Source organism: Antechinus flavipes, chromosome 1 (genome assembly GCF_016432865.1).
Source record: "Antechinus flavipes isolate AdamAnt ecotype Samford, QLD, Australia chromosome 1, AdamAnt_v2, whole genome shotgun sequence".
NCBI classification, from domain to species: domain Eukaryota; kingdom Metazoa; phylum Chordata; class Mammalia; order Dasyuromorphia; family Dasyuridae; genus Antechinus; species Antechinus flavipes.
This window is the reverse complement of record NC_067398.1, coordinates 342,178,881-342,203,160: the sequence shown is the minus strand read 5'-3', so window position 1 is coordinate 342,203,160 and position 24,280 is coordinate 342,178,881. Positions and strand designations below refer to the sequence as shown.

Sequence of the window (24,280 nt, the reverse complement as noted above, 5' to 3'; positions counted from 1 at the left end):
AAATATATTTTTGTAAATAAAGATAAAAATTCTAAGTCAGAAAGATGACAGTGAAACAGTATTTGCAATAACATTAAATAAAGAACAAACAAAAAAATATGAATAATTTGGGTCTGGTTCTGTTGGAAATCTTAAAAGTAAGTTTTTTGTAAAGAACTCACTCTGAGCTCACTCTTCTAGCTCACACTGGACTAGGCAAATTGAGGTCCCAAAGGACAAAAACTACTCTTCCCTGTAGGATCCTAGGGGTAACTCTGAGGGTTGTACTTTCTAATACTGTTGCTTCCAAGTTCCTGTTCAGCATGTTCCCACTAATATCATTGAAACGGTTGATATAAATTCATTTTTCAAAATGATATTAAGAAAGAATAGAAAGGAGCAATTACAGAAACATCCACCAAATCCTCACAAACACAAGGTCCCCTGGGAAATGAGGGCTCAATCAATAGTAAATCAATAAAATCATGATCAATAAATCAATAAAAAAATCAATATTAAGTGTCAGGCCCTGTGTTAAAGGCCAAGACTACAAAAAGAGACAAAAGATTCCCTACCCTCAAAGATCTTATAATCTAATGGGGAAGCAATATACAAATAAATATATACAAAATAAGCTGTATACAGGATAAATAGGAAATAATAGAAAGACACGAATTTAGAAGGCTTAGGAGAGCTTCCTGTAGAAGGTGGGATTTTATTTAGGATTTAAGGGAAACCAGGGAGTCAGTAGCCAGACTGGATTAGGGAGAGGATCACTGGCTTATGAGGCAATATACATGGATAACGTGAAGCCCCGCTGTCCTGCCTCCAGGCCCTGGAATGCTTTTCTCACTTTGCAGAACCTCCAACAAACTCACTCCATGCGACATCACAATGGACAAATTGTTTTGGTGGATTGGACTGGCTCTGCTGACGGGTCAGTCCGGGCTAGGCTGGGTCAAGCAGGTTGTTCACCCTTCTGCTGCTGGTCTCTGCTACTGACCCCTGTTGTTGATAGGACCTCTGAAGACCCTTTGACCTGTCAAAGCTCACAAGGTCATAACCTCATCATTTCCAGCTCTGGATATCCATTCACCTAAGATCAGAGAAGAATAAACAGAAAAAAAAAAAATTAGTCACCTTGCTTTCACAGACACGTGGCAGCCAGGAAGGGAGATAAAGGCTGCTGCTGTCCTTCCCATGCCCGCAGTTTGCAGTAGTCTTCTTCTTCAATCAAAAATTGCCATGAAAGAGAATAAGAGTTATTTCACTCAAAACTTTGTGTGTGCACTCTCAGTTCTCAGCCAACCAGAAAATTCATCATCCCCAAAGTACTAGCCCTTCAGGCACTTGTAGCTGGAAGAAGTCTCACCAAGCTTCCATGAATTGGATTAAAACGAGACAGGAAATATTGCACATTCTCAGGAAAGGAAAATCCCCATCATCCCCCAAGGACTGATTCCTCATTAGCTAAATCTTCCATTATATCAGATATCATTATATCTTCCATATATTAACAGTGGCCTTTGGGTAATTTAGGAAATACCAGATGGGCAAGTGCAATGAAGGCTGGTAAATGGGTAGAGCTGGTGCTCCCTGGATATTAAGAGCTCAGAAGCTCTATTAACTGGGCCAAAGGAACAAAGGAACAAAGTCCGAGAATGTGAGATGATAGTCTAATGTTCCTTGTGGGTCTAAAGTGGTAAACATTGATCTGCCAAGAGGGATTTACCTTCCACTTTGGTGAGGTATCAGGAAGAAGCCAGCTTGAACAGTAGCTGTGTGGGAGAGAGTCTAACGTGCAAGTGGAAAGACTTGAATAAGAATTATAATAATTTATGTCTATATACTTTCCTCATTACGCCTCTGTGAGGTAACTGCAAATATTATTATTCCTATTTAAAGAGGAAGAAACTGAGGTTTCTAGAGCATCTCCCTCTTCCCTTCCCTCTCCTTCTCTCACCTTTCCTCCTTTCCATCTCCTTCAAATTTTTACAGAACCGTTTTGGAATCCAGTCTCCCTGTTTCTGGAGGTACTGAGTAAGGCTCAGTGGCTTACTATGGCCACTTGGGAGCTGAGTTCTGATAGTTTCCTTACAGGCTGTGACATCACCCAACTCGTTCTTTCTAGAGTTGTGAATAATTCATTTGCACTTATCCCAGTTCAGTTCTCACCCAAAGACATTCCTTTTGGGGGGGGCCATGCTACCCACTTACCTGAGGGAACTCCCAGTGGTAAGCTCTGGCCGATCAGCCAGAAGGCAATGGGAATAGGGGATAGGGAAAAACCCAGGTAGAATTCCTCCATTGGCCAAATTGAATATATTAATTATTGATTATTTTTGCAAAGTCATCATTTTGTCTACCCCCTTCTCCCCCCATATATCTCCCTTCGAGTATGAGTCAAACATTCTAAAGTAATGTTTTTAGTTTTAGTTTTAAAACAACAGGAGGGACATTGGCAAGCTGAGGCAGGTCTAGAGCAGAGTGAAGAGGCAGGTAAAGGGACTTGAAACTATATAATTATTCATTGAAGGAAATGAAAGTATTTAGGGAAGATTTTGTAGGTTTGGGGAAGAGAGGACGGTACATGATAACTTTACTCAAATATTTGAAGGACTGTCATATTGAGAGATATTTGATTTATTCTTCTTGGCCTTAGAGGGCAAAACTCAGACCAACGGATGCAAGTTATAGAAGATTTTGGTTAAATGTAAGTGAGATTCCAATCCTTAAAAGCATTTGTCTACATAGCATTTCCAATCCCTCTATTTTTGTCCGCCTGCATTTTTGATTTCCTTCACAGGTTAATTGTACACTTTTTCAAAGTCCGACTCTTTTTATACAGCAAAATAACTGTTTGGACATGTATACATATATTGTTATTTAACATATACATTAACATATTTAACATGTATTGGTCTACCTGCCATCTGGGGGAGAGATGGGGGGGAAATAGAGGAAAAGTTGGAATAAAAGGTTTTGCAATTGTCAAAAAAAAATTTGACTGACTATAAAAAAATAAAAAATAAAAAAAGCATTTGTTATGTGTCTGGTCTGATGCAGTGCCCCACATAAAGACTGGGTCAGTCTGCTTCCTGTGATGGAAGGACCCATTTCTCCACTTAAGAATATTACAGATATTCTCTGATTGTTTCTGGTCCAGTTATTGGTGAAAAGGGGCCTTTTGACTGAAGTATATAAAAAAGGCTCCAAGGGAGAACCTTTTTTTTCCCCCTATTAATGCTGGGCAATGTAAGGATAACCTTCTAAATGCTAAGTTCTCTTCCAATCTTAAAATGATGTAATTCCCCTAAGTCTGCATTATTTTTCCCTATGGCCGGTGACAAGCTCATTCTGGATATTTAGCAAGTGTTTATATTTCTGTACCTCCATATGCAAAATGGAAAAAATTATTCTGGTTACTAAGGGTCTTTGAAAAGACCTTCAGATGAAAGCACGCTTTCAAAGCACAAAGCCTCACTTTACCTTGCTTTTTTACATGTGGTCATTGCCAGAAATTAATAGTCAAAAAAAAAAAAAAGACAAAAACAAAAACAACAACAATAACAAAAAACTCCAGCGATACAAGCATTTAAAAGGAGGTGTTTTCAAGCCTCAGTTTTTGAGGGTCTAGAAAATCCTTTGGTTTGAACCAAGATCAAAACAAACCCTTGGTGGCCAGTGGTTTGAAAGATTTGAAGGACAGTCATGTAAATAAAAGGAAATGGAAAGGTTTAAATGGTGCCTTAGGCAGTTTTATGGAGTTGGAGTGGCATGAAGCATGAATGCCTGCAAGGATGGAGCTACCTCCTCCACCTAGTTTTCAAAAGCTGTAGCAAAATGCTGCTTTTTAATCCTTTTTTTTTTTTTTTTTTTTTTTGGTATGTCTTCAAACAACCAAAAAAAAAAAAAAAACTATATAATTGGATTGGAAACATAAGATAGGGTTAAAGAAGAGTGTCACTATAATTTAGCTTGAACGGATGCCTATCCGTTTAAACATTAAGTGGGGGAAATAGCAGGATCAAAAATATTTTCCTAGTAAGTACAAGGTTTCCTGTGAATCATCAAATCATTCCTCCCTGATGCCCCTCTCCTCCCCCCACTATTGAAACCAACACTAGGATCAATCTTCGAGCTATTCCCTTGAAAGCAATAGAATCTGGGTTTGTTCCAGCTTTGTGGGCTTCTTAACAGGTAACCCCCAAGTTCAAGAGAGCTTCCAAAAGATTGAGAGTTTCTGAGATTTGAGTCTTCCCGGTTTGAGTCCAACATCTAGGCTTTCTTTAGTGTCAAAGGATCATTCCCTGAAAGTGTTTTTTTAGAGTCTATTTTGCAGGATTTTAAAGACATATTTTACCCATGAAGGCAGGTGCAGTCTGTTCCATTTTCATTCTTGCTGGATCATTTCCTCTTAGTACTCAGCAAAACTCTCTCCTGAATGTGTACCAGATGGAGTTCTGCTTTTACTAAGTTCTTAGGAAAAACATTGCATTAAGAAAGAACAACTGTATTTTCCTCCTTTTACCTGAATTTCCTTGGATCTCCCTAGAGGAGATTATCCCCCCACAAAGCAAAACCCATCTTGAATTTTTTTTTTAACTTTCCACATTCAGAGGGAGGAAAAGGAGAAAAAAATCATAAAGGAAACTTGGAGAGTGTTAAAATTGTGAGAACGTCCAGAAGTTGAAAGTTAGGGAGAGGAAATTTGTGAGGACTTGTAAAAAGTTGGAGGAAGAGAAAAACTGGAGGAGAAGAAGAAAGACTTAAAGTGAAGAAACTAAAGACAGACCCAAGCTAAAAGGAAGAAAAGGTGATGGATTATAAGAGGAAGGGCACTTAAAAGGAGAATGACAGGGAAATGGAGGAGAAAGTGAGGAAGGAAATTATTAACACAAAAGTGATTCTTGAGGTGTTAACCTAGTGAGGAGAGCAATAGCTCCGGAATTGAAGATCTTAACAGGCCTTTAGTCATGGTAGTGTCCCAGAGGACTACCTCCAGAACTAATGGGAAGAAGGACCAAGGAATGAGGAGCTCACTTTCAAGAATTATGGAGTCAGAAGATTTTCAGTAACCTCCAATAAAGAAGCAGCTTGATGGCACAGTGGCTGGAGTGCTAAGTCTGAAGTAAGAAAACTCATCTTCCTGAGTTTAAATCTGGTCTCAGACACTTATTAGCTGTGTGACCTTTGGCAAGCCCCTTCCCCCATTTGCCTCAGTTTCCTTAGCTGTAAAATGAACTAGAGGACATGGCAAATCATTCCAGTATCTTTGCCCCCAAAACCCCACATGGGGTCACTGAGAGTTGAACACAACTGAAGGACAACAATCAACAGTAGAGTGAGTAATGCTTGTTTTTCTGACACAAGCAAGTGTTACCTATGGCCCAGGGCCTCACCAAGGATCCTGGGTTCACACGTATTATGTTCAAACTTGGGGACCTGAATCAAAAGAGTCAGTGTCTCTCTTTGGCTCTTGCCCCCATCCAGGAAACTCTGGGGAAATCTTTTGAATAAAGTTTAGGCATAGCTCATGTTTAGATTTCTCTGAGAGTGGGTAATGGGGTCCACAACTCCCACATAGGTTTCCAGTGTACAATGTGGTTATTGTGCTTCAGAAAACCCTAATTTTACCCACCTTGGAAAAGTGTAAGATAAAAAAGACTCACAGGAGCCCATGATTAAATGCAGAAACATAAAGCACCTACAAATACACGAAACCCATCAGACTCCTCCTGCAAGGTAAAGATATTTTGGAGATTTGATGAACAAACTGTTCCCCTTCACATCAAATCTATACTGAACAATAGCAAAATTAATAAGGTCCAGATCTCTTGTGCTTCCCTGTCGTGGCTTCTATTCTTCAGCTGTGGGATGATTGTTCCACTGAGGATGCTCTTCTTTTTCCAAGAATGGAGCTATTAATGCAATCTCCCTCTAAGAATCCAGTACCGGACTCTCAAACTTAGTGTAACCATAAAAACTCCAATACTTCTTGGAGTGCTGTTGGGCCCGGGGGGGTTGGGAACTTAACCTCTTCCTCTCAGTTCCAGACCCACAAATGTGCAGACTGGAGTCAGTCCGGAAGGTGGTTAAGCCGTCTAAAGAAATGTTAGGCTTTTTCTCTAACTTTCTGGCTATTCGAACCCATAGCTGAAAGCCTTTAAAGTTTAGGTTTGGATCATTTCTTCCCCAAAGTGGGGAGCAGAAAAGGTATTCAAGGGACAATGAATCAGATATAGGAGAGTTATTTATGTCCTCTAAAAATAAAAAGAAACAGATAACATATGAGATTCAAAAACTCACAATGACAAAAAACTAAAAACAAAAATTAATTATCATACAAATAATATTATACTCTCCAAAAAGATAGAGATTTAAACATAAGAATATGAAGCAGTTTGTGCTAAACTTAAACAAACTAAAAACAAAAATCAATTATCACACAAATAATATACTCTCCAAAGAGGTAGAGACTTAAATAAGAACATGAAGCAGTCTGTGAGGTTGTTGAATAGATGTCTTACATTTTCAGTCCAGCAAATATCCCATAGATCTACTATATCTTTTGGCAAGTAAGGACAGGAGTTGGGGTTATCCTCTTGTCAATGATCATTGTCAGGATGTCAATAGTCTCCTCACTTGCTAGCTGTGTGACCTTGGGCAAGTCACTTAACCCCAATTACCTAAATAAAACCAAAAAAAAAAAAAATTAAGTCTCCTCATACTGCTAAATGAAGAAATCCAAGGGAATCTCGAAATCTCTATGTCACTCTGTCAAAGTAAGTCCAGCAGTAATAGCCAAAAGCCCTTTCCCTGCTGAATATCAAGTAGCTAGCAATTCCCCAGGAGTTTTACTCCCTCTTCTTCCTACTAATATGCATCAGAACCAGCTTCCAGACTCAAGCTCCTATCTCCCCTCCTCTACTGCCTGCTCCTATTCAATCTAGAGAAGAAGATTATAAAAATATTGAAGACTTCACTGGGTTGATATACACAATTCTACATGATATCCTTCCTTTCTGGTATTGAGAAAATGATCTTCTCCAAGAAACTAAAGGAGCCAGAAACTCTTAAAGTTAAAAAGTTGGGTCCAATGCTAGAAATGTCCATCTCAAAATTATTATTCATTCACCCATACTCAGGAAAATAAAACAAAATAAGCTGAGGCAGCCAGAAAAACTCAATTCAAGCTCATCTAGACAGGATGTGTCTTGGCTGCAATTTGCTTGCAGGAACTCTGTTTCTGGGAAAGGGGAAGAACACCAGTTTCTTTCCCTATTCCTTCAGAGAAAGTCTCGAATTTTCCTGATTTAAAGAGAGAGACATAGAGTGCAGGGTCATTTCCCTTGAAAGGTTGAGTCAGTGGCTTTTCCTGTGAGGTGACCAATAAGGGGGTTGTTTTGTTATCTCAAAGTAGCAAATTCTCATGGTGTTGAATCACATCTCATCCCCAGAAATTGTCAGGAAAGCTCCCCAAAACACTCAAGGGATGAACCCATCCCCATGAATGTTGCATGGGATACAACCCCAACTCCATTAGGAATTTAGAAACTAAAGAATTCTCAGTTTCTCAGGAATTCTAGAACTCAAGAAATTTTAATCTATTGGGAGTTCTCTTGAGCTTAGGGGTTGTCTATCAAGTAAACTACAAGGGTAGAAATATCCATCCTCAGGATGACTAATTTATGATCTGTGTTCAGAAAAAACAAAAACAAAAACATAAAGGCAGAACATAGGCACTCAAGGCCTGTGACCTCACTTTTCAGAATCTGGGTAAGCACAGGAAACTTCTCATATATTTTTCTTACTGGTAACCATTTTCTATTAGTGGGGGTAGGAGACAGGGAAAAGTGAAATCTCTTGCCTCTTCTTGCAGCACTTAGTTCTAGAAATCTAAGGGAAAGAAAACAATAATGGGAAAGAAAAAATAAGGTGGAAACAGGGGAACACACATCTCACTTTTTTTGATCTTGAAAAAATTATAATTTCTTCCACAAGAGTGTTTCTTCCACAAGAGTGTATTTTCCTTGGTTCTCAGGAGCTTGCAGAGGCAACCCCAGTCCATGGCAACAACTGGAGAAGTTCCATGTGTTCTCTTAACAAGAAGAAAGGAAAAAAGAAAGGAGGAAGGAAGGAAAGGAGGAAGGAAAAAAGGAAGGAAGGAAGGGAGGGAGGAAGGGAGGGAAGGAAGAAAGAAAAAAAGGAAGAAGGAAGAAAGGGAAGGCAAGAAGAAAAAAGGGAGGGAGGAAGAAAGGGAAGGAAAGAAGAAAGAAGAGAAAGAGGAAGGGAGGGAAAGAAGGAAGGAGGGGAGGGAAGGAGGGAAGAAGAGAGAGAGGGAGAAAAGAAAGAAGGGAGGGAGAGAGGGAAGAAGGAAGAAAGCACTATACTAAACACTAAAAATATTATCTCATTTGATCCTCATAACAACTCTGTGAGATAGGTGCTATTATTATCCTTATTTTATAGTTGAGGACACTAAGACAATTAAGTGACTTGAATAGGATCACACAAATACTAAAAATATCTAGGGTCAAATCTGAACTCAGTTCTTCCTGACTACAGCCAGCACTCTATCCAGTGTACCACTTAGCTATTTCTAAAAGATCTGTCATTCAAATTTTGAAGTGTAGTATTCTGGCTAGTGCTTTTCAAAGTGAGAATACATCTCAAAGTTGAATCTTTGAGATCACAAATTTCTAAGTTGAACTTTATCTACAAGAAAGGACAGGCACCTTCCTAGAAGATAAGATAAAAAGGTTCAAAGAATGAATATCAGATTCATTCTCTCTACTCTCTACTCTCCATCAGATTAGGAGAGAGGATGAACAATTCATTTTATTTTTTAGAAAGAAGAGTATAGCATTATATCTTCAAATTAATTTAGGATAACGTCACCATTTTTAATTACATTGATATGGACCAACCACTTTTTTTATTTTTCTTCCTTCATAAAGGAAAAATGTTATCTTAAAGATATAAAGTAAAAAGTGTTTTATAAATTGTATTTATAGCCTAAGTGCCTCAGAGGGTTGGCCCTCAAATATTTTATGCACTTTTAGACATATTAAAACAAATTATTTTAAGTAGAATTTTTCTTACTATCATTTCCTCCTGGTTTGTATTATTTCTCTGTAGAAATGTGGATGATTTTTGTGGACTTAATTTTGTATCCTGTTACTTTACTGAAGCTATAAATCATCTTGATTAGTTTCTTCACTAATTCTCCTGAGTTTTCTAAGTAAATTATGATGCAAAAAGGGATAATTTTGTATTTTATTTGCTGATGTTTATGCCTTTAATTATCTTTTTCTTGTCTTAATGCTAGCCTTTTCAGAACTAAAAGTAACAACTAAAGCATTTTTGCTTTATCCCTGTATTTGTTGGAAAAGCTTACAATATTTTTTCCACTGCAGATGTTAGCTTTTAACTTTAGAGATATAATTTTAAAGGTTTTATTGATGCCTTTTATTTTTACAAAATAGTTATTTCTGGAATAATCACTTGTTAGGTATGTTGTAGAGATTATTCTTCTTCAAATTTGGATTGACCTAAAGGAACTCTGAGGTCTCTCCTAATTCTGAGAGTTCATGATTCTATAATGTTGGAGTTGTCAAATCCAGACTTCCAACAGCATGAGTTCAGGCAAGATCTTTCCTAGTTCACAAATCCCAGGTCTAGCCCTGGTCCTGTGACTCTTTATGGAGCTGCTTTCATTTAACCAATGAGCAGGGGGTGATGATAGGTTTTGATTTCTAAAGGAAATGCTTTCCCTTAAGATTTATCCTTCTATACACACATGTTAAAGACAGGTTTTTAAAGCATTCCATGGGGTATTCTGTATTAAAAGCTATGAACTGTAAAATAGTGAATAATTGGTTACTATTGTTCTGCACAGTAATCATCAGTATATTTTATGTTCATTAAATAATTACACGATAGCATGTTATTATTGTCATTGTTAATGCCACTGAGAACTTATACAGCAATTTATGCAGTGCTTGTTGTGAGAAAAGTGCTTTGTAAAACCTTAAAGCCCTATATAAATTGATATTTTTATGTTAGATTTTAATTAAGGAAGGGAAATGAGGAGTCATTTAGTGAAGTGGATCAGGAGAACAAAACTGAGGTGGGTAAAAGAGAATAGGATGCAAACGATGTACAAGGATGGAAAAGAGCTGCTGAAAATAGGGGAACGAATGGTAGCACCCAAACTTTGTAGCCATTCATCTGTAAAACATGGTGTGGGGCTTTCACTGACTGAGGAGAGTTGATCTAGGAAGCGTGGTATTGTGTACTGCTTTAGAATCATCAGAGACCTGATTCAGAACCAACTTCTATCACTATGTCATCCTGAGCAAGGTATTCCTCTTCTCTAAATTTCCATTTCCTCATCTGTAAAATGGAGATAATGATATTTAGAATACCTCTAGTGGCCAATGTTTACTTTGCCCTCTTCTCTTCTCCCTAATACTATTTTACTCGTTTTCATTAGCTTCCATTGTTGAAATTATCATCTCTGGAGATGACTCTCAAATTTAGCTGTCTAACCTTCACCTTTCTCCAGATCTCCAGTCTCCCATTTGCAACTAACTCTTGGACATCTCCATTTGGCTAGACATCTTAAATAAGCTGAATTATATAAAAATAATGGAATATTATTGTTTGATAAGAAATGATGGTTGATGGGCATGTATACATATATTGTATTTAACATATACTTTAACATATTTAACATGTATTGGTCAACCTGCCATCTTGGGGAAGGGGTGGGAGGAAGGAGGAGAAAAGTTGGAACAAAAGGTTTGGCAACTGTCAATGCTGAAAAATTACCCATGCATATATCTTGTAAATAAAAAGCTATAATAATAAAAAAAGAAACGATGGTTGGAGGGGATATGGGAAAACTAGGACACTAATGCACTATTGGTGGAGTTGTGAAATGATTCAACCATTCTGGAGAGCCATTTGTAACTCTGCCCAAAGGGCTATCAAACTGTGCATACCCTTTGATCCAGTAGTGTCTCTACTGAGCCTTTATCCCAAAGGGATCATAAAAAAAGGAAAAAGATCCACATGTGCAAAAATGTTTGTAGCAGTCTTTTTTGTAGTAATAAGGACATGGAAATTGAGTGACTGCCCAGCAGTTGGGGAATGGTTGAATAAGTTATGATATGTGATTATAATGGAATATTATTGTTCTATTAAAAAAAGATCAACGGACTGGTTTCAGAAAGGCCTAGAAAGATTTACATGAACTAACGCTGAGTGAAACACTAGGAAAATGGTAGCACCCAAACTTTGTAGCCATTCATCTGTAATGATGAACTAGGAAAAACATTGTACACACCAATAGCAAGATTGTGCAATGATCAACTATGACAGACTTGCTTCTACTCAACCATTCAGTGATCCAAAGCAATTCTAATAAACTTTGGGTGGAAAATGTCATTCAAAAATAAAAAACTATGAAAATTAAATATAAATCAACATATGCGATGTTCACTTTTTTTCTTTTTCTTCTTTTTTTTCTCTTGTGGTTTTTCCCTTTTGTTCTCATTTTTCTCTCCCAACATGATTCATAAGGAAATATGTATAATCTTCAAAAAATGTTGTTTCCACATGTAACTGGGAAAAATAAAATTTTTTCTAAAAAATAGAAAATAATGAACAGGATGATTTTGGAAAGACATGAACTGATGCTGAGTAAAGCAATCAGGATGAGGAAAACATTGTACAGACCAACAGCAAGATTGTGTGATGATCAATTATGAAAGATTTATCTCTTCTTTGCAATTCAGTGATCTACGACAATTCCAATAAACTTTGGATGAAAAATACCATCTGCATCCATAGAGGTTGACTAGAGATTGAAATATACTGTTTTCACCTTTTTTCTTCTGTTTTTTTCTTTCTCATGGTTTTTCCCTTTTGTTCTGATTTTTCTCTCCCAACATGACTTACAAAGAAATAGGTGAAAAATGAATGTACAAGTATAACCTAAAAAGATAAAATTTAAATTGAAAAAAAATTTTGATCCCTGTCAATGTTTTCATTCTTCTTAATCTTACTATCCTCCATATACTCTGTGATCCAACGATAGCAACCACCTTGCTATTCCTTGAATAAGGCATTCCAGTTTCCCTCTCTAGACTATTGACCATGTAGATTGTATGTTTATCCACATGGATGTGACAGATGTGAATAGATATTTCTGAAATTTCACCCACTCCTCTTCAAGGGAGACACTGTTTCCTACCAAGAAGAGAGCCCAGATTAAGGTCACAATGCTGGCTGCTCTGCTCTTCTCAGAGAGAGGACAGAAGACTAAAATTAAATCTCTCTGCCCCCTCCCCCAAAAGGCTATTAGTATAAGAGAAATGTGTTTTGAAGTCCACACCATTTTTCATGGTCACTATCTCTTGGGGAAAGAGATTTTTATCCAAAAGCTTGACTATCTTCCCACCAAATGCAGTTAAACAAGGATCATCACAAGAGTGAATACTAGATAAACTCATTTATCTAAATTGGTAGCAAGAAAAAGAAGTTATACAGATTAGAAACATCATACAGATTAAAATGTATCAGGTTATATACAGATTGAATGAGTCCTCCTGTTGGGACTAAGACATCTCAGCTCAACCAAGAAGAAATTTCCCCCAATTCAACAACCTGTAAATAAGGACATTTTTGAGGTGTTGGATCCTCTACATATCAGCTTTTTCTTAGTCTTTTTCTCCATTCAGGGACCCCTGTCATTTGTGAATGCAAATACCCAGGCTTGAGTCCCAGATTATACTACCCTAGAAGGACTGTTGTAAAGAAAGCACTTTATTTAAGAAAAAGATTACAAGATATTTTCATTCTCTATCCTTTGAATTAGCACCTAAACTCTGGGGAAAATCACCTATCCTGACAAGGAAAATGGGAGCTAAGCTTTCTCTTTCTGTTTAGAGGATTTTGCCTTTGTCCCAGTCTCATTATTATAGTTTCCACAAAATATTTTTCCAGATCAAACTAGATAATTTTCTTTAATTTTTTATTCTCCATATCTCCTTAGGCTCCTTCTCCTGAAAATCTTAGGATCTTATCCTGGCCTGCGACTAAGCTAGGAGACTCCCCTGATACAGATAGGTTTCTCCTTTTTCCATCCTATGAGAAATTTTCCAGAATTCCATCAAAAGTCTTCACTTTGTCTACTTCAAACTGGAGCCTCTGCTGTGTTTATATTCTCCATTTTCAAATATCTCCTCTAGCAATAGATTTCTTTGTACATGTGGCAAGAAAAGTACTTCTGTACATAGTGAACAAAATAATGTAAATTAAAAGAAAGCCAAAATCTGAGTAGTTACAATGATCAATCTTGGACCTGAAGAATAGAAAATTAAACATTCCTCCCTTCTTTTGGTAGAAAAGCAGGGAACTCTGGAGACAGAATGTTGCATCTACTGTTAGTCATTGTGTCAATCAATATTGTTTAACTGTTTTTCCTTGTTAAGAGGAAAGATTTAATACAAGATAGAGTGGTATATCTGCAAAATAGTATGAAATAAAAAAGGCATCAACAAAACATATATGTACATTTTATATATATGTCTCTCTGTGTGTCTGTATGTGTATGTGTCTGTATAAAGACACTGTATACTTATGAAGATATGTATGTGTTTACATATATTTTTATACATACATATATCTGTATTTATAAATAGTCTATTTAGACATACTATGGTTTTTTTTTTCCATTATTCTTTTAGTCACTTGCAATTGTGATAGTTCTGAGATCATAGTGTTTTATGATTTGTGTCTAGAAATCACTAGATAGCATCACCAGGAGAAATGCTATTAATATGGGTGTTTGTGACTGAAGGAAATTTGCAATTATTGAAAACCTCTATGCAATTTCACCAAACATAACCAAGCTTATTCTCTCCTTCCTAAGCAATTCTGGGTCTAACTCATTATTCATTTGCAGTGCCTATCCAATATATATGTATAAAAAGTATTTTTTAATATTACTTCTCATAAATGTGCATATCTTTAGTGCCAAAAATTCCATTCTTCATAACATAGTTATTTATTTTGTGATAAGTCAAGTCACATGTGTTACACTAAGGATTCAAAGTTTTTGGTGCACAACATACACAATTTTAAACCTTGCTTATGGCATATAAATGGCTTATCCTGGGTTTGCTGTGACAATCGTTCTAGGGATCAGGACTGGAAATCTGGGAATCATCTCTGGGTCTTTCGACCATTTTATTCCATTTTCCCATTCTTAATATTTTTGTACATGTGGTTCTTCTCTTACTAGAATTCACTTCATCTCTATCTATCACAATCTACCTACCCATTTTTCAGGGCCCAGCTCAAATACTTACATCCACCAAAAGTCTCCCAAGATCTCCTCCAGTTCCAGACTAACTGTGATGTTTCTCTCTTTCACTTTGCTATTTTGTTTCTCCATTTCTCACGGCCCTAATCCTAGCCTAGATAATAAGATTTGTTAGATAATAACAGCCAGGGACAGGGATCCATAAACTTACTTATCTTTGAATGAATACATCAATGGAGAGTCTAGCAGAAAGTAACTATTCAGTAAACGTTTGTTAAATAAATGAATAATCACAGTTAGAGTGGTAGTCTGTGGTCACTAGATCAGACAGAATTTTTCTCTTTGTGAAATGGAATTGAATTCACCGGCTTGGCGTCATTAGCATTGTACTTTATCCAAGTGACCTAACTGACTGGGCCAAGTACAGGTTATAGGGCCATTACCACTAACACATTTTCATTAATAAGATATACTGCCCAATTCACTATTCCCCACACACATTTAAGCACTATTAATTTTAACAGGAGCCTGTGTGTAAAGGGAAAGAGGAACCGGGCCAATCAGTATAAACTGAAAATCAGTTCATAATTTATCATTCAGAATTGTTCATTTCCACAAATGGCTATAAGATTGATCTCTGGTGTTCATTTTCTAAGAAATAAGACACGCTAGAAAAGACCAAGTTGTAAACTGTTATCATTAATGTATCTTAAAGAAATATGCTCTAAGAATTCCTTTTGTTTTGAAGCTATCAGCAACCATCTGAAAAAAATGCTCTAAATCACTAAATAATTAGAGAAATAAAAATTTAAGCAACTTTAAGTATCCATTTAGTACCTATTGGATTGGTAAACAAAAAGAGAAAATGACAATTCTTAGAGGAGATATGGGAAGAAAAAGGAACATTAGTACAGTGTTGATATGGTGTTGAATTGATCCTATGAATCTGGAAAATATTTTGGAACTATATCCCCAAAGTCACTAAATTTTGCATACCTTTTGATTCAGAGATATCACAGCTCAACCTATACCCCCCAAGGAAATCAAAGAAAGTAGAAAAAGACCCATATCTACAAAAGTATTTATAACTGTTCTTTTTGTAGTGATTAAGAATTAGAAATAAAGGAATGCCCAACAATGACAAAATAACTGAGAAAATTATGGTATATAAATGTAATAAAATATTATTGAGAAATAACAAAAGAAAGTTTCCTAAAGACCTGTGTGAATTGCTGTAGGTGAAAAGAAGCAGAAGCAGAACAATTTATACAAAAACAACAACATTGTAAAAAAGGATTTAAGAACTCTGATTGATGCAGTAAGCAACCATAATTCCAAAACACTGTTTATGAAGCATGCTACTTATCTCCTGAAAAAGTTAAAATACAGAATAAGACATATTTTTGGATATGGCCAATAGGTAAATTTGTTTTGCTTGAAGTGCTTGATATGTTACAAGAGTTTTTCTTTTTCAGTAGAGACTGGAGAGGAGGAAGGAGGAAGAAAAAAAAGTCAAAAAATTTTAAAATGTAAGTTTCTCTTAAGAGAAAACAGTATTTTAAACATGAAGCATAAAAAAGTATTCTTTTTTAAAAAATGATTCTTGCAAATGAAGACCTAACAGCATGTAATAGAAAAAGGTAAATTAAGAGCAGGGTAGGAATAACCTGCTGATAGCTCCCAGATATCACATTATTCCCTACAATTAAGTGCCAAATAAAAGAAATAAGCTTGATCTTTCTTTAGGACAGCTTAGCTAATCTTCCATGAGAGGTGCAGACCTATTCAGCTTTATTGTTTTTCTGTTTTGAGGACCAACCAAGAAGAAGCGTCAAAAAATTTTACTTATTATTCCTTTGCAAAAGTGTAAGATCATAGAATAGACTATATTGAATTTCATCAAAAATTTACTTGAATTTCTGTATTCAAAAGAAAGGTAACTTTTCAGTTGGTCTTAAAATCTGATATAGTAATAGATATTCAAATAATTATTGTGTTGTTCAGTTTGTTTGTTTTTTTTTTTTCAGTCATGGTTAACTTTTTGTGACCCCATTTGAAGTTTTCTTGGCAAAGATACTGGAGTGGTTTGCCATTTCCTCCTCCAGCTCATTTGACAAATGAGGAAACTGAGGCAAAAAGGGTTAAGTAACATAGCTTGTAAGTGTCTGAGGCCAGATTTTAATTAATTAATAGGTTTTTCTTTTCATTTTAATATCACTATCTCTTCACAAAGATTCCTTTGAATCATTAGAACTTTCTGTAACTATAATCTTCTAATTGCCAAATCTAATGGCTTTCCCCTCGATCCTCATTATCCTTGACCTCTGTGTAGCCTTTGGTGCTGTTAATCACTGTCTTCTTGATTCTTCCCTAGTTTTCTTCCTTCCTATCTGACCACTCTTTCTCAGTCTCTTTGCAATTTCATCTAGATTATGCTCAATAACCATGGTTGTCCCACAGAGGTTTGCGCAAATTCCTTTTTTCTTCTCCAGCTATGCTATTTCACTCATTGTTCCTATCAGCTCCCCAAATTTCAATCACCATCTCTAAGTTAATGATTCTCAAATCTATACTTATTTAGTCCTAACCTCTCTGATGATTTCCAGTCTTGCATCTCCAATTGCATATTGGACATTTCCAACTAGAGTTCCCACATAAATTTAAACTCATGATATTAAAAACTAAATTCATTCTCTTTCCTCTAAAATCATCTCATTCCCAAAATTCCCCATTACTGTTGAGGGTACCAACATCCTCCCAATCACCCAGGTTTGCAACCCAGTTTCATCTTCACATTCTCTCACCCCCTCCATATCTAATTTGTTGTTAAAGCCTGTCGATTTAACTTCACAATATATCTCCCATACTCCTTCTTTTCTCTTATGACATTGTCACTATCCTGGTACAGGCTCCTCAACACCTCATGACTGGAATACAGCAATAGCCTATTGATTATTCTCCTTGACATATGTTTAACCTATATTGGATTACTTACTGTCTAGGGGATGGAGGAAGAGAGAGGGGGGAGACAGGGAAAAAATTTTGGAACACAAGATTTTCCAAGGATTATTCTCCCTGTCACAAGTCTCTCCTCATTCCAGTGCCGCCTGTACTTAGTCACCAAAGTAATTTTCCTAAATGGCAATTTTGACCACGTTACCCCTCTCCCTTTATGCAGTAAACTCCAGTGGCTCCCTATCACTTCCAGAATTAAGGATAAAAATCTCTTTTTGGCATTCAAAACCTTCAAATATTGATCCCCATTTCCCTTTCCAGTTTTCCTACATTTTACATTCGCCTCCTCCTTTATTCTTGGATTTCGGTGGGTGACACTATGAGGCTGTAACTTTGACAAAACATTCCAACTATTCACTCTAGACATTTTTATTATCTGTCTCCCATATCTGGAATAGTCTCCCTCATTATTTCTGTCTCCTGACTTCCTCTAAGTTCCAGTGAAAATCCCATCTTTTACAGGAAGTTTTTCTTAATCCCCTTTAATTCTAGTACTTTCAACTGAGGCTACTCCCAATTTATACTTCCCAGAGCTTACTTATCTGTAGTTGTTTGTATGTTGTATATCCCATTAGATTGTGTGGTCTTTGAATGCAGGGACTTTGTTTTACCTTTCATTGTATTCCCAGTACTTAACATAACATTTGGCACACTTAGTGAATGTTTATTGACTGACTGATATAACAAATTTTATCCAGTAAAACAAACCAACCCATTGACTGTGTCTGAAAATATGTGCCACATTTCACAAATAAAGTTCACCACCTCTCAGCTAAGAGACAGAAGGAAAGCTTCATCATCTAAACCTATGTGTAGTTTAGCATTAGCATAATATTTAGCATTTGCCTAGAAGATAAAGACACTGTCAGCAAATGGCCACTGATTAAATAGAAATCATCCCCGCATCCTCCTCTAATACCTGCGGAGTTTCCCTGACCTTGTGACTGATGGACTAAGGAGGGTGCACTTTGATTGACAAGATAGCCCTATCTATCTTAAAGGATTCTGGAGAAGGGAAGCACAGATATCTGAAGAATCATGGCATTAGCTATAGAAGTGGACCTAGAAGCAGAATCATGAGATCATCAGATCCAGATTCCAAGATGCAAGTCAAATGGATGGCTCATGAAGGAGGCTTGTCTGGCCATTTTCCTTCCAGTTCCTTGCTACTGTCAATAGTGGTGTTATACATATTTTCAAATACATTCATTCTTTTGAAGATTGATGATATGTTACCCAATTGATAAATGATCAAAGGATATGAACAGACAATTTTCAGATGAAGAAATTTAAACCATTTCTAGACATATGAAAAAAAATGCTCTAAATCACTATTGCTTAAAGAAATGCAAATTAAAACAACTCTGAGGTATCACCTCACACTTCTCAGATTGGCTAAGATGACAAGAAAAGGTAATAATTGTGGGCCCATCATTTCAGCCCCAACCCTGGAGCAGCGAGGACAGAGACAATCATTTCAGACTCAGACTTTATGCACATGTCTGCTGCCACCACCTCGCACCTTATTTAGCTACTCTGCAGCTGGACAGCAGCCTATTGGTTCCACCTAAGTACCCAGCCTCAGCCCCTCCCTGACTTCTCAGGAAAGGATGTGATCACCTCTCCTTGGGGGCTCTGACCTCCCTGAAGAGTCAGGGATGGCATGACCACCTGTGTTCTAAAACAAAAGAAAGCAGGAGGTGTAATGAGCTGAAGCTCGAGTTGATGCACTGAGGTCCCAAGCACGTAAGGCTAAATAGTAATTGGACCATACTCTATTAATATATATGCTTGGAGAAAGAATGGCCCCCACCCACTCTTTGTGCAAGTCCTGATGTGTTGTATAGGAAATGACGTTTTTGGCGGGTGGAGGCAAGGGAGGGGAAAGGGAAGTGGAAGGAGAGACTGCTGGCTGGTGTCTTGACACAGCTGCTTGCATTGCTATCATGACAGCCCTTCACCTCCGATCCCCCTCTACTAGCTGGCTTCCTGTCTCAGCTGCCCATATTGCTATCGCAATCCTTCTTGCCCATATTGCTATTGCAATCCCCCCTCACTTCTACTGAGAATAAAGATTGAAGATTTTTCCCTTAACCTGAATTCCTGACTCCAGCTGATTTTAAATACGCGGTCATCACAAATGATAAATGTTGGAGGAGATGTGGAAAAAATGGAACACTAATGCATTGTTAATGGAGTTGTGAAATAATCCAACCATTCTGAAAAGCAATTTGGAACTATGTCCAAAGGTCTATCAAACTGTGCATTTCTTTGAGAGCCAGCATTGTCTCTACTGGGTCTGTATCCCAAAGAGATCATAAAAAAGGGGAAAGGATCCATATGTGCAAATATTTGTAGCGGCCTTTTTTTATAGTGATAAGGACCTAGAAATTGAGTGAATGCCCAGTAGTTGGGGAATGGTTGAATAAGTTATGCTATATGATTATAATGGAACATTATTGTTCTATAAGAAATGATGAACAGAATGATTTCAGAAAAGCTTAGAAAGACTTTCATGAACTGATGCTAAGTGAAATAAGTAGAATTAAGAGAACATTGTACACAGGAACAAAATTATGCAATAATCAACCATGACTCTTTTCAACAATGAGGTAATTCAAGGTGATTCCAATAGACTTGGGATGGAAAGTGCTAACCATATCCAGAGAGAGAACGATGGAAATTGAATGTGGATCAAAACATAATATTTTTACCTTTTTGTTGTTGTTGTTGTTTGTTTGTTTACTTAATTTTTTCTTTTTCATGTTTTTTTTCCCTTTTGATCTGATGTTTTTTGCATGACAAATATGGAAACAGAAGAATTGTACATCTTTAACTTGTATTAGATTGCTTGCCATCTTGGGGAGATGGAAAGGGGAGAAAGGGAGAAAATTTTGAAATACCAAGGTTTTGCAAAAGTGAATGTTGAAAATTATCTTTACATATATTTGGAAAAATAAAATACTATTTAAAAAAGGAAGATTGTTAGTATTTTGCATTTCAGAGTTTTTCCTGTCCATTTTGTTGTCACTTTATTCTTCTAGCAGTAAGTATACTTTAAGAAAACTTCCCTAACCTCTTGAAGCTTCTAACTAAGACAGGAATGTGGATGCGAACACATAGGAAAGAAATGGAGATGACTAAACTTTTGTCTTAGGACTCCATTGAAGAAATGATGACCAGAAAAATAAAAATACAGGTTAAACATGTGCAATTCTTCTAAACATATTATCATATTCCTCATGCTGCACAGAAAAAATCAGATCAAAAGGTAAAAGAAAAAAGCCACGAGTAAAAAAACAAGCAAACGACAACAAAAAGGTGAAAATATTATTCTTTGATTCATATTCAGTCTCCATAGAGAATGTGAATGAATGCAGATGGCTCTTTCCATTCCAAGTCTATTGGAATTATGTTGAATCACCTCATTGTTGAAACAAGCCACATCCCTCACAACTGATAATCACATAATTTTGTTCCTGTGTACAATGTTCTCTTGGTTCTACTCATTTCATTTAGCATCAGTTCATGTAAGTCTTTCCAGGCTTCAGTAAAACAAATGTTAATGACTGTTCTTTAATGTCATTTTCCACTGATAAAATATCTATTTCATATGTCAAAACATTTGACAATGCCAAGGATTTTAGTGACAAGAACTTTCTTTTCTGGATCTTCAGTAAGCTGTGAGTATAGATCCTACAGGAACAGTTAACAAGTTGTATCTCTACAAGGATTGATTCCCAAGGTGATAGCTAAGAACTAGAAATATTGCTTTCTGAAGATTCTTGGGTTCAGGATTCTGGGCCATCTCTGTCAAGATCTGAGAGAAGAAGGTGATCAAAGTGGTAATAGTCCAATCAGTCTCTCCTGACACATGCTATTTCCCTTCTCTTTCTCTTCCTCAAGATACCTAGCTCCTTCATGCCTTGTATATGATTGATAATTGGTAGGGATGGCTGACCCTTTCGCCATGGATGGTGACTATGAGGGTTGCACTAGAAGCGGGAGCAGCAGTCTGGGAGATGCTGTCAATCCCTGGGCTTTTGTATCTAGTTGACTGTTGATCAACAATGATTGACAGTGGTGATAAAGAGGTGGGTTCCCTTTCCACAATGATTCTCTTGAGTCTGGGCTAGAAGCCAATCTGTTATTTTGAGGGTGTCACTATTTCCAAGGGTCTAGAGTTCACAGTCTAGATTGTCTCTATCAAGATCTGAGAGGAAGTAATGGTGATGGGAAGTATAACTTTCCCAGCTGAAAAAAGAAACTGAAGGACCACGAAAGCAGAAGCCTATTAGGATTGGAGAAATCCCAAGAACTTTGGCTCCTAGTTGTGTGTTAGAGCACAAGAGATGTTTGCAGCTACCCCAAACTAAATATGATCATTAGCACTTGGAAACTTGTTTAGCTCACTCTACTTAAGGAATGATCTCCTTGGACAGAATTTTCTGTTATATTTGAACAGGGTTAATTTGTCCCCTTCTATATGTCTTCCTCTCCCATGACTCATTGTTGCCTGGTGAACTACCATCACTGCCTTTAAATCTTCTTTATTAGCTGTCTTCTTTTATAATGGGTCTGTCTCCAAATAAGCTAATTTTCATTGCATTCTGATCAAGGGTTTGCTATAAATGAGTGAACCACATTATGGTGAGGGAAGGGAGGAGAACAAAGGGGGACTACTGGATAAATAGCTCTAGACTTAACTACAAACCTATGTTAAAGTTTATTAAAGCCCCTTCTTTCTCTCTGGAGACACAGAACTCACTGTTTTATGTTTGTTTGTTTGGTTTTTTCCAGAAATTAAACCCTACCAGGACACAGTTTTAATAAGAAAGATACTTCTAATAAGATTCAACAGGATTTCTTTCAGAGATTGGGACATGTCCAGAGACCATCAGTGTGCTTGGTTGATGGGAATTCCCCACATGGAGACGCTAAAGAATCTGATCCTAAGACATTCATAATGATGTGCAATGGAAGTGCATTTAAGAGACTTGAGCATGTACAGACGTTCTAAAACCAGTTTGAGTCTGTTAATCATGTGGTCAGGAAGAACCTTTTTTAATTGGCTATGTAACCAAATCTCAGAGCATCTTCTAAAAGGCTGAGTCAGCCTCAGCCTAATCTCTTTGCCTCATTCCCTTTAACTGCTCTTTGGAGAAGTAGGTAGCTCCTTCATTCATGGTCTTTGGTGACAGACAATGTTGCAAGAGAAAAGGCTTTGAGACCTTCTCCCCACTGAGGCTATATGAAAAGTCCTCAATCCTTGGACTCTATACTTTTTCTTTTTCTTTGTAGGTGAGGGAAATTAATCTAGAGGTCAGAAGAACAAGCCATGGGAATCTGGAAATTATATTCTAGGCCAATTTTTGTCTAGAGCAGTCTAGTACTGATGTTCCAAAGAGCAAGGAGTGATCTTCAGGAGGGGTCTTCAGGGCCTCTCCACAATAGCTGAGACTCACCTGGCAGTCATGATGCATGTGGATATGAATTTGGAGAAACCAATGTTATATAGGAATGGTGCTAAAAGTGAATCTACTCTCCCCAGAGCCTGAGGAGGTATAGGAGAAAATATGCCCCCAAGTAGTTGGGGAGAAATATTTGTATTTATTTTTGCTATATGTTTAAAATAAATATTCCTTAGTAAAGGTTAATTAATGTTAAGGAGTTAAAAGAAACTGAAATAACTAGTCATTGGTACCTAACTATGGAAGAACCCAGTTGATAGAGCCTCAAAATGATAGTAGTAGAGAAGGGACATTCCAATTCCTCAGGGTACCCTAGATCCTTGAGGGGCAGATGTGACCTGTTTAGCTCTGGAAAAAAGAGCCAGAGAATAAACTTACTACAGTTAGATCCAAACAAAAAGTAATCTAATTATCTGTTGATTCCTGGTCCAGACCAGGGAGGTCATCCAAATAATTCAATAAATGTTTGTAGGATTGAATTGAAGGGAGAGTAAACAAATTCTTCCAGAACAATCAGTACTATTCTTCTAGACTAGCACACTCCAAACTGTGGTCTTACAACAGATTTGTCCAATTTCTTCAAGATAAATTATATAAACTCTCACATTGCCAAGCACTCAATACTCATATACTGCTATTACTTTGTGATTTGGAAAGAGCAAATTGGTATATAGTCTCACAGACAAATAAACACCACTTTGTATTTAGAGGGTGTGGGGATGACATCCAGTCCTACCTGCCAATGTGTTCTTTGGCTTTCATCATTGATCTTTACTCAGCCTTTTTTCTCCTGCTGTGTTTCTGTTCCTATTTCTGCTTTATATGTCTGGTATTAAAGAACTAGAAAGCAAGAATCAGTGAGAAATTAAAGGTTAAAGAAAAATCCTTCCCCAAAACCAAGATCTTTGAGAACCAAAAAAAAAAAAAAAAAAAAAACCCAACCCCAAAAAAGTTAGCTTGCCAATTGAGACTAGATTTTGCAATGTGTGGATTAAAGATAAATTCTATGCAAATATATAGAGACTCTTTTGGTTCATACATCTGAATGTGGTCCTTGGGAATTTCATCTTGGAAACCAGTCTAGTCAGTTATGAATACATCAGATAATGAGGCCACTTTTCTCACTCTAACTCTTGAGATAAGTCTGGAGATACCCATTAGTATTATACATAGTATAATTCATTCATGGTACAAGAGAGGAAGAATTCCTTAAAAAGAATTTTAGAAATGCATATATCCTAGTGATTTCTATGTTGTTTAAAGATAGAATTTTTGAAAGTTTATTTTTAATTTAAGAAAGTCATTGCCAGTGTACCCTTTGTACAACAGGATATTGCCAATAATGTCTACATATCTACCTTCTAATATATTCATGCCTGAAGGCTTTGGGTGTCTAAGAAAAAGTAATTAGAACATAATTTAATTTTAAGAAAGCAATAGAACCTAATACATTCCAGAAATTATCAACATAAATCCACTA

The 24,280-nt window shown here is 36.8% G+C and overlaps 1 long non-coding RNA gene across 2 annotated transcripts in view; it reads right to left on the bottom strand.

Annotated features, from left to right (window-relative positions):
* Positions 1 to 654: 654 nt before the first annotated feature.
* Positions 655 to 24,280, bottom strand: part of LOC127543403 (uncharacterized) — a 78,989-nt gene continuing 55,363 nt past the window's right edge. The window contains exons 1-2 of one of the 2 annotated variants that reach the window (XR_007949226.1): positions 6,510 to 6,895; positions 655 to 1,075 (exon numbers count right to left, since the gene is read on the bottom strand). This is a non-coding gene — a long non-coding RNA (uncharacterized LOC127543403). Of the gene's footprint in view, positions 1,076 to 6,509; positions 6,896 to 24,280 lie in introns of those variants that run through there. The other variant, XR_007949225.1, reaches the window with a different exon arrangement.